Here is a 12,331-nt window from a genome sequence, read left to right as displayed (position 1 = left end):
TTGGAAGAAATTTCAGCTGGAATACATGTGGAGAAAGTCACAACAGAGGCAGTTTTAAGAAAAGTTAAATGGCTGTAAAATTGTATTTCACTGTCAAAAGGATGGGAAGGCATAACAATGAAAGCAAACATGACGAACAATAGTTTTGAGAAACAGAACCCATTTAAGACTATAATGGGTTATAGCAGTTATATATTCATATTTTATCTTTCCTGCAGTTAATTATCAACTTCTTGAATTGATCAAAGATTAAAAACTAAAAGCCTTCTTGGTATGCAGAAAACCAAGTTGCCCAAACTCATCCCATTTACATGGAGTCTAATTGGAGTGCTGTGTTGTTGCCACTTACACTTGCCTGAAATTGCAATCTCTTTTTCAGAAAAGTGATCCTATGAATCTGAGTTCTAAATAATTAAACAAGCTAACTTTTAGTTTCTTGTTCTGATCTTAAACCTTTGTTTTAATGAAAGGCCTACTTCTAGGCATAAGAAACCTAACATTTTGCCTGTTACAAAAGTTACATGCCAGGTTATGAGTTGGTTATTTTAGCACAAGCAACTAGAACGGCACACTTATGTTTCCTTCACTTTAAATTCTTGCAAGAAACCTCTGACACAGTGGGATGAGGGCAACAGGACTGCTTTGAAAAGCAATGATTAAAATTGTGCTGGTGATGTAGTATGGTTTTGAAAATGGATTATGCCTGACTTGGAAAAGCCTCTGGTACAGATTCCCCTTGCAGCTGATGAGGCTGACAACAGAACTATGCACATTGATCCATCTGCTTTGTTTATTGTAATCATTAGCCATTAATTATGGATCCAGAAATATCAAAATCAGGTGATTTCAATATGGCCAAAGATCCTTAGCAAAGGACTTGACAACACAAGCTTTTACTTCAGAGTAATGAATGCCACCAATGGAGCCTTGGCTAACACAATAATTCTATGCGGTATATCATGTTACCAGCATGCACTCACTATGTAAATAGTGCTTGCCTTCCAGATAAGGTAAAAATCACACTCCCTAATGAGTAGGTTATAACAGTTATCCTATTCATAATTATGTTAATTATTCTTTAAGTGGAAAAAACAATGAATTAATTGAATAGGGGATTGAGTAATTAAGATAAATTACAAATAAAATACTTAATTATTTCATTCAGTTCTTTGATAATAGTTGAAGGAACTTTATCCTTTAATGCACTGTGCCATACAACCCAAGGGCTTCTCAAATCACCAGATGGACCATACAGCATCCTCAAGCAAAGTTAGAGGTGGAGGAGTCTGCTTCCTAATCAACACCTTATGGTGTTTGGACAAGACAGTTCTTCTCACCCGACTTGGAATATCTAACAATGAAGTGTCACCCATACTACCTGCCACTAGAGTTCACTTCAGCTATCCTGACTGAAGTCTACTGTACATACCACCCCAGGTGGATGTGAAACCTGTACTCAATGAACTATACTCTGTGGTCAACAGCCTTGAAATGGGAAGCCCCAAGGCCCTCATCATTGCTGGTGACTTTAACCAGGCCAACTTCAAGAATGTTACCAAAATACTACCAGCATTTCTATCCCACCAGGGGCCCCAAACACCCTTGACCATTACTATACGATCATCAAAGATGCCTACCAAGCCATTCCCCCACTCACACTTTGGTAAATCAGACCACCAAGCTCCTCCTTCCTACATACAGACAGAAGCTAAAACAGGAGGATCCAGTACACCAAGTCATACAGTGCTGGTCTGAGGAAATAGATGAGCTTCTATGCAACTGGTTTGAGTCAGTAGACTGGTCCATGTTCAAATACTCAGCTGCCAGCCAAGATGAGCATGTCACCACTGTCATGGACTTTATCAGCAAGTGTGTTGGGGACTGTATCAAAGGACAATCCAACTGTTGCCAAACCAGAAACCATGGATGAACCAGGAGATCCACTCCTTACTGAAGTCTAGGACTGTGCCATTTAAGTCAGGTGACCCTGAACATAACAAGAAATTGAGATACAACATCCATAAAGCTATCAGGGATGCCAAGAGAGAATGCCAGTCCAAAATAGAGTCCCAGAGCAGCTGTCAGTTGTGGCAGGGCTTACATGCTCCAGCAGGCTACAAAATGAAGTCAGACAGCATTCCTTCCTGATGAGTTTAAGCACATTTTATACACATTTTGAACAGAAGGGGACTGGTATGTCACCACTCACCTTACAGCCTCCAATACACCTGAAACCACAGTCACTTTTGTGGATGCAAGATCAGTCTTCCAGAGAGTGAACCTGAGGAAAGCATCTGGTCCGGATGGTGTCCCTGGCTGTGTCCTCAGATACTGTGCAGATCTGCTTGTGGGAGTACTAGCAGACATTTTTAACTACATCCTGCTTCAGTCTAAAAGATCACTATCATCCCAGTTGCCAAGAAAAACAAGGTAACATGCCCTAATGACTACCACCCAGTAGCTCTGACATCCACTATCATGAAGTGCTTTGAGAGGCTGGTCATGGCATACATTAACTCCAGCCTTCCAGAAAATCTCAACTCACTGCAATTCACCTACCACCAAAACAGGGCAATGGCAGTCACCATCTCCCCAGCCCTACACTCATCTCTGGAACATCTGGACAGTAATGTCACCTACATTAGGCTATTGTTCATTGACTTCAGCTCTGCCTTCAATACTATAATTCTAAGCAAACACTTCTCCAAACTCAGACCTGGGACTCAACTTCTCCCTTTGCAACTGGATCCTTGACTTCCTGACCAACAGACCACAATTGACAAGGATAGGCAGCAAACCACCATGATTATTCTCAACACTGGTGCCCCACAAGGCAGCATTCCCAGCCCCCTACTCTATTCCCTATACACTCACAACTGTGTGGCCAGATTCTACTCTAACTCCATCTAGGAGTTTGCAGATGATACCATGGTGGGTAATATCTTAAATAATGATCAATCAGAGTACAGTAAGGAGATAGAGAGCCTAGTGGCATGGTATCATGACAACAACCCTTCTCTCAATATCAGAGAAACAGAATAGCTGGTCATTGACTTCAGGAAGGGGGATGGTGCACATGCTCCTGTCTACATCAATGGTGCTGAGGTTGTAAGTGTTGAGCTTCAAGTTCCTTGGAATGAATATCACCAATAGCATGTCCTGGTCCAACCATGTAGATGCCATGGCCAAGAAAGCTCACCAGCACCTCTACTTCCTCAGGAGGCTGAAGAATTTTGGCACGTCGCCTTTGACGCTCACCAATTTTTTATCGATGCACCATAGAAAGCATCCTATCTGGATGCATCACAGCTTGGCATGGCAACTGCTCTGTCCAGATCCACAGGAAAGTGCAGTTGTCACAGCTCAACATATCATGGAAACAGGCCTCCCCTCCACGGACTCTATACTTCTTGCTGCCTCAGTAAAGCAGCCAGCATAATCAAAGACCCCACCCACCCCAGACATTCTCTCTACTCTCCTCTCCCACCAGCCAGAGGATACAAAAGCCTGAAAACACATACCACGAGGCTCAAGGATAGCTTCTATCCCACTATTATCAGGTTAGAGAACAGTTCCCCAGTACGATAAAATGGACTCTTAACCTCACAATCTACCTTGTTGTGACATTGCACCTTATTGTCTACCTGCAATGCACTTACTCTGTAGCACTTCATTCTGCATTCTGTTATTGTTTTACCTTGTGCTACCTCAATACACTGTGTAATGAATTGATCCGTATGAATGGTATGCAAGACAAGTTTTTCCACATGTAACAATAATAAACCAATTTACCAACTTGTGATTTTTTAAAAATCTATTTCTCTCAATTTTGCTGGATTGCTTTTAAGAATTCAGATTTCCCTGAACTTCATAAAAGATACATGTTTCTGAGAAAATTTCTTACTCATTTAATGCAACCAATTTCTATTAAAATATAAAGTGACATTGTCCTGTCAACCAAATCATTGCAGAAAACCTACAGGCTAAAGTAGAAAAATTGAAAACAAATTGTTTTCTCCCCCCCAAAACACTATTGAAACACTATGTGCGAGAAGAAAGCATGCAATGAATGAATGTGTTTTCATGAAGATCTTACTCTGCAGAAGACTGTGCCTGATGTTGAATAACTTATGAAATTAAAAAAAGTCAATACATATAGCTTCAGACAGTCAAGGTGCAACATGAATTCCTTCTTATTTTATGGAATTCTGCAATAGTGCATCAAATGCTGTTATATTTGTTCATTCCTGACCTGGGCTAATAAGAAAACAAGCCATTAGTTTCAGACCAATATTCCTATACTCTTGTAATTTTCAGACTTGGAAGTGACTCATGTTTTTCCACAGGGCACTGAAGAACTTCTTGGGATAAATTCCCCCTCACATTTCTAATTATTGATAAAGAATGTACGAATATAGAACACTATAGCACAGTAAAAGCCCTTCAGCCCACAACATTGTGCTGACATTTTATCCTGCTCTAAGATCTATCTAACCATTCCCTCCCACATAGCCCTCAATTTCTCTATCATTCATGTGTCTAACTAAGAGTTTCTTAAATGTCCCTAATGTATCTGCCCCCACAACCTCTGCTGATAGTGTGTTCCATGCACCCACCACTCTATGGGGAAAAATTTAACCCTGACATCCCCCTTACATCTTCTTCCAATCACCTTAAATTTATGCCCCCTCATGTTAGCCATTGTCACCCTGGGGAAAATGTCTGACTGTCCACTCAATCTATGCCCCTTATCATCATGTACACCTCTATCAAGTCACCTCTCATGCTCCTCCTCCTCCTCTCCAAAGAGAAAAGCCCTAGCTCACTCAACCTATCCTCTAAAAGCATGCTCTCCAATGCTTGGAAACCTCCACTGCACCCTCTCAAAAGTTTCCACATCCTTCCTATAATGAGGCAACCAGAACTGAACACAATACTCCAAGTGCATTCTATAGAACTGCAACATTACTTCGCTGCTATGGTACTCAATACTCCAGCTGATGAAGGACAACACACCTGCGTGGCAACCTTGAGGGATCTATGGATGTGGACCCCAAGATCCCTCTGTTTCTCCACACTACTAAGAGTCCTGCCATTAACCTTATATTCTGCCTTCGAATAGGATCTCCCAAAATGTATCACTTCACACTTAGCTGGGTTGAACGCCATCTGCCATTTTTCAGCCAGGTCTGCATTCTATCAATATCCTGTTGTAATCTTCAGCAACTTTCTAGGCTATCCACAACATCACCAACTGTCGTATCATCAGCAAACTTATTAACCCACCTTTCCACATCCTCATCCAAGTCATTTATAAAAATCACAAAGAGCAGGGGTCCCAGAACATATCCCTGCAGAACACCACTGGTCACTGACCTCCAGGCAGAATACACTCCATCTACCATCACCATGTCTTCTATGAGGGAGCCAATTCTGCATCCACAAGGCCAAGTTTCCTTGGATCCCATATCTCCTGACCTTCTGAATGAGCCTTGCATGAGGAACCTTACCAAACACCTTACTAAAAACCATGTACACCACATCTACTGCTCAACCTTCAACGTGCTTTGTCACATCATCAAAGAATTCAATCAGGCTCTGAGGCATGACCTGCCCCTCACAAAGCCATGCTGACTGTCCCTAATCAGCCTATGCTTCTCCAAATGCCCATAGATCCTGTCTTTAAGAATCTTCTCCAGTAATTTGCCCACCACTGAAGTAAGACTCACTGGTCAGTAATTCCCAGGTTTATCTCTATTCCCTTTTTTAAAAGAAGGAACAACATTTGCCACCCTCCAATCATCTGGCACTATTCCTATGGCCAGTGAGGATGCAGAGATCATCAAAGGCACAGCAGTCTCTTAACTTGCTTCCCATAATAACCTTGGATACATCCCATCCAGCCCTGGTGACTTACTTATCCTAATGTTTTCCAGAAGTTCCAGCACACCCTCTTTCCTCACATCAACATGCACCTCCGTATCAGCCTGTCATACGTCATCCTCACAAACGTCAAGGTCTTTCTCTGGTGAATTCTGAAGCAAGGTATTCATTAAGGACCTCCCCTACTTCTTCCAACTCCAGGCACAGGTTTCCTCTTATCCCTGATCGGTCCTACCCTCACTCTAGTCATCCTCCGATTCTTCACATGTGTAGAACGCCTCGGGGTTTTCCTTGATCCTACTTGCCAAGGACTTCTCATGCCCCCTTCTAGCTCTCCTAAGTCCATTCTGAAGCTCCTTCCTGGCTACCTTGTAACTCTCCAGAGCCCTGTCTGATTCATGCTTTCTGAATCTCAGGTAAGCTTCTTTCTTCCCCTTGACAAGATATTCTATGTCTTTTGTCAACCACTGTTCCTTCACTCTCCCATCCTTACCCTGCCTCAATGGGACAAACCTATCCAGAACCCCATGCAAGTACTTTCTAAACAACCTCCACACTTCCACTGTGAAATTCCCCAAGGACATTTGTTCTCAATTTACTCTCCCAAGTTCCGGCCTAATGGCATCATAATTCCCCCTCTCCCAGTTAAATATTTTCCCATATCGTCTGCTCCTATCCTTCTCCAAGGTTATGGTAAACGTCAAGGAGTTATGGTCACTATCACCAAAATACTCTCCCACCAAGAAATCTGAAGCCTGATTGGGCTCATTGCATAGTACCAGGTCCAGAATGGCCTCTCTTCCAGTCAGCCTGTCCACATACTGTGTTAGGAATCCTTCCCGTACACACCAAACAAACTCCGTCCCATCTATCCCCTTTACACTAAGGAGGTGCCAATCAATATTAGGGAGGTTGAAATCATCCATGACAACAACCCAGTTACTTTTGGACCTCTCCAAAATCTGCCTCCCATTCTGCTCCTCAGCATTTCTGCTGCTATTCGTGTGTCTGTAGAATACTTCCAATAGCGTGATTGCTCCCTTCCTGTTTCTGACTTCCACCCACACTGACTCAGTAGACGATCCTTTCAGGGCATCGTCCCTTTCTACAGCTGTGATACTCTCACGGAGCAGCAAAGGCACTCCCCCACCTCTTTTACCTCTGTCCCTCTTGAAACATCTAAACCTCAGAATATCTAGCAGCCATTCCTGCCCTCACAACAGCCAAGTCTCTGTAATAGCCACCATGTCATAGTTCCACGCACTTACCCACACTCCAAGTTCATCACCCTTGATACTTCAGCCCATCCAACTGACTGCAATTTTGCCCTTTCAAATGCCTATCCTTCCTCACAGTCTTTCTACACTCTGCATCTACTTGTATACTAAATGCACCAACCTCTGACCTATCACTCTGGTTACCATCCCCGTTCTAAACTAGCTTAAACCCTCCCTAACAGTTCTAACAAACCTGCCTGCAGGAATATTGGTCCCCCTCCAGTTCAGGTGTAACCTGTCCCTTTTGTACAGGTCATACCTTCCCCAGAAGAGACCCCAATGATCAACAAATCTGAAACCCTTCCCTCTGCACCAATTCCTTAGCTATGCATTCATCTGCTAAATCATCCTATTCTTGCCCTCACTGGCATGTGGCACAGGCAGCAATCCAAAGATTACTACCCTTGAGGTCCTGCTTTTCAGCTTCCTACCTAGCTCCCTATATTTCCTCCTCAGGACCTCATCTCTTTTCCTACCTATGTCATTTGTACCAATATGTACCACGACTTCTGGCTGTTTACCCTCCTCCTTCAGAATGCTGTGGACCTGATCCGAGACATCCCTGACCTTGGCACTCAGGAGGCAACGTACCATCCAGGAGTCTCTTTCACATCCACAGAATATCCTAGCTGCCCCCCTTACTATGGAATCCCTTATCATACCACCCTCATCTACCCCCTTCCCTTCCGCACCATACAACCAGGCTCAGTGCCAGAGACCTGGTCACTGCAGTTTTCCCCTGGTAGGTCATCCCCCTCAACAGTAGCCAAAAGCGGTATACTGTATTGAGGGGAACAACCACAGGAATAATCTGCACTACCTGCCTATTCTTCATCCTTCTCCTGACAGTCACCTAGGTACCTACCTCCGGCAGCTTAGGAGTGACTGCCTCCTTGTAGCTCTTGTCTATGTACTCCTCATTCTCCCATAGAAGCCGGAGGTCATCCAGCTGCAACTCCAGTTCCCTAACACGGTCTGTAGGGAGCTCCAGCTGGATACACCTCACGCAGGTGTAGTTATCAGGGAGACTGGATGTCTCCCAGGACTCCTATCATCTCACAAGCTGAACCTGACCCTGGAGCCATTCTCACTACTCTAGCCTGGCACTAAAGGAAACACCAAAGCAAAGAAAGGTACTTACCGGAGATTTACCTCTGCCTCTTCTCACCAAAGGTCCCAGTCCCACTCTAACACTGGTCTACTCCAACAAAAGCCACTCCACTTACACCTGCCCTCCCTTTATTTGCTGCTGTTAATAAGCCAATCAACTGGTAAAAATTTGCAAATGTACCTCATTTAGACTCTTGCAAGCTTCTTTTAAGTAGCATCTCATGGGAGTGGAAGCTTGTTAAAAGAAAACTACTTCTCAGCACTTAATTAGGAAACTAAAGTATTAACATTAATAGAATAAAACAAAACCTCCACAATGGAAATACGGCAATGTGCCTTATTTGGCAGAGGCCAATTTACTATCTAACTTGAGAAAATGGTGTATTGATTTGCAGGATACCTAGTCAAATCCATGGGATAAATAGAGTTTGAGAGTCCTGGCAGCAAATTCCAAAGTACTGGGAACAAATCTGTTTGTATTTATATTTATTTTATTGCTCAGTTTGGCCATTGAATACAATTGGCCTGGAGACTGGTAAATTGCCACTCCTTATTGCCTTGTTGTTGGACAAGACCCATTTCAAAACACTAAGTGATATGTGATTTTAAAATTCAATGATGGATATATGACTGACTTTTGGTGACAAAAATATCTTGATATGGATTTTTTTCCTGAAAAAGAAATGATGTTTCCTCAATGTATTCTTTTTTTCCTGGAACCCATTCACTGCCTAGACTCAGTGCCCACAGTATTTGCCACCAGTAATTATTTTTTCCAGATGTGGAAGGCTGAATCAGGTGATTATGTGCACCAAGCAGGCATCCAGTGAAGTGGAGTATGCCCCATGCAGTGGTAATCCTTTGGTATTATGCCGAGGCTTCCCACCCGAGCCACCAATCTGGAATGTCCCAACTGCTCTTTGACAACTAGCTGGCTGTTAAAGACTGGCTAAGATCTCACAAAGACTTACATATCTCTAATGGTCAAAGATATATAATAAACATCACCATGAACAGAATTACAACAGGATATTGATAGAATGCAGAGCTGGGCTGAGAAGTGGAAGATGGAGTTCAACTGGATAAGTGTGAAGTGATACACTTTGGGAAATCGAATTCGAAGGCAGAATACAAGGTTAATGGCAGGACTCTTAGTAGTGTGGAGGAACAGAGGGATCTTGGGGTCCACATCCATGGATCCCTCAAGGTTGCCACGCAGGTCTATAGGGTTGTTAAGAAGGTGTATGGAGTGTTGGTCTTCATTGGTCGGGGTATTGAATTTGAGAGCCGTGAGGTGATGTTGCAGCTCTATAGAACTCTGGTCAGACCACACTTGGAGTATTGTGTTCAGTTTTGGTCGCCTCATTATAGAAAGGATGTGGAAACTTTAGAAGAGGATGAGGAGATTTACCAAGATGTTTCCTGGATTAGAGAGCATGTCTTATGAGGATAGGGTGAGCGAGCGAGGGCTTTTCACTTTGGAGCAAAGGAGGATGAGAGGTGACTTGATAGAGGTGTACGAGATGATGAGAGACATAGATCGAGTGGACAGTCAGAGACTTTTTCCCAGGGTGACAATGGCTAACACGAGGGGATATAATTTTAAGGTGATTGGAGGAAGGTATAAGGGGGATGGCAGGGGTAAGTTTTTTTTACACAGAGAGTGGTGGGTGCATGGAACGCACTGCCGGCAGAGGTTGTGGGGGCAGATACATTAGGGACATTTAAGAGACTCTTAGATAGACACATGAATGATAGAGAAATGGAGGGCTATGTGGGAGGGAAGGGTTAGATAGGTCTTAGAGCAGGATAAAATGTCAGCAAAACATTGTGGGCCGAAGGGCCTGTATTGTGTTGTAGTGTTCTATGTTCTGCGTTCTATGATCTAAATAATTAAAAACTGCATTCTAAAGTAAAAAAATACAATTTTAAAGGAAATGAAAAATGAAGCAAAATTAAGAAAAAAGAAACAAATCACTTACCTGCATTTTCCATTTTGGTGAACTCTTCCTGGCATAAAGTTGAAAGCGAGATGCAAATGTATTCAAATTATTTTCTTTGTCACTGATCTCAATGGCAAATCCAGTGATGGCAGTAACATGTCCCCTTCAGGTAGTTTCAGACTTCCAAGTCCTTTAGGCATTGCCGACTGCTGGGCAGAAGAAAGTCTTCAGATAAATTTATCATTCCTGTTTAAAATCCTCTTTGACCTTGACTTTGCTCATTTATAATGACTCCATAAACATGGAGGAACAAAAGGTTGAATCTCAGTTAGACATCATCGATTAGCCCTTGGTTACAAACAATAGATAAGACTTCTTATCTGAAATAACTGGAGCTGGAGTAATTTATGCAGTACTCAGAGTTAAAATACTATGAACCTTTTCATTCAATGTCAGTTCCTACTCGCCAACTGGGATAAAAGGAAAATGCGAGACTAAATAATGGTTTGAAATAAGGAGAAAGAAGCTACAATTTTCAGCAAGTTAATAATAAGTTGAGACACTGTCTTAGGGACAGGATTTTCGAGCATTTGGAGAAGCATAGTCTTATTAGGGATGGTCAGCATGGCTTTGTGAGGGACAGATCATGTCTCATGAGCCTAATTGAGTTTTTTGAAGACACAAAACAAAGTGATGAAGGTAGAGCGGCAGATGCGGTGTACATGGACATTAGTAAGGTGCTTGACAAAGTTCCCCATGGTAGGCTCATCCATAAAGTCTTGAGGCATAGGATCTATGGAGACTTGGCTGCATGTATTCAGAATTGGCTTGCCCACGGAAGGTGAGGGTGGTAGTAGGTGGACAGTATCCTGCCTGGAGGTCAGTGACTGCTGGTGTTCTGCAGGGATCTGTAGTGGGACCCTTGATCTTTGTGATTTTTAGAAATGACTTGGATGAGGAAGTGGAGGGATGGGTTAGTAAGTTTGCAGATGACACGAAGGTTGGAGGTGTTGTGGATAGTGTAGAAGGTTGTCGTAGGTTACAGCAGGATATAGACAGGATGCAGAGTTGGGCAGAGAAGTGGCAGGTGGAGTTCAATCTAGACAAATGTGAAGTTATACATTTTGGAAGAATGAACTTGAAGACAGAGTACAAGGTTAATGGCAGCATTCTTAGCAGTGTGAAGGAACTGAGGAATCTTGTGGTCCAAGTCCATAGATCCCTTAAAGTTGCCGTGCAAGTTGATAGGGTGGTTAAGAAGGCATACGGTGTGCTGGCCTTCATTAGTTGGGAGACTGAGTTCAAGAACCACAAGGTAATGGTTAGACCACACTTGGAGTATTGTGTTCAGTTCTAGTCACCTAATTATAGGAAGGATGTGGAAGTTTAGAGATGATGCAGAGGAGATTTACCAGGGTGCTTCCTGGATTAGAGAACATGTCTAATGAGGAAAGGTTGAGTGAGCTAGGGCTTTTCTCTTTGGAGCAATGCAGGATGAGAGGCGACTTGATAGAGGTGTATAAGATTATAAGGGGCATAGATAGAATGGACAGCCAGCACCTTTTCCCCAGGGCGGCAACGACCAATACCAGAGGACATCAGTTTAAGATCAGAGGAGGAAAGTTTAGTGGAGATGTCAGAGATCTTTTTTTTAAAAAGGAGGCTGATACAATAGGGACATTTGAAAGACTTATATAGGCACATGAATATTAGAAAAATAGAGGGTTATGGGCTGTGTAGGAGGGAAGGGTTAGATTGATCATGGAGTAGGTGTTTATATAGGTTGGCCCATGATGTTGGGCCCCATACTGTGCTATACTGTTCTATGTTCTAGCATATTCTAATCTGTACACTCAACTGACATAACCAACAGATGTTGTCCTCATCTAAACAAGATAAAGTTGTGCAGCAATTCTCTATCCTTTTGTAAAAGATGCCTATTGTGCCATTTTATTCAGAAGTAAAAGTATTTTGGTACAAGGTCATCACATTTTTGTGAAATACTTTTATTTCATCATCCTAGATAAATTGGAATTTAAATTGGTACAGGCATCAGAATTCATACTAGTATTTAATATATGATCAGAACAACCAGTTAGGCAACTAATCTCATGATGA

This window comes from Pristis pectinata, chromosome 8 (genome assembly GCF_009764475.1).
Source record: "Pristis pectinata isolate sPriPec2 chromosome 8, sPriPec2.1.pri, whole genome shotgun sequence".
Lineage (NCBI taxonomy): Eukaryota > Metazoa > Chordata > Chondrichthyes > Rhinopristiformes > Pristidae > Pristis > Pristis pectinata.
The sequence above is the reverse complement of the archived record's forward strand: the minus strand, read 5'-3'. Positions refer to the sequence as shown.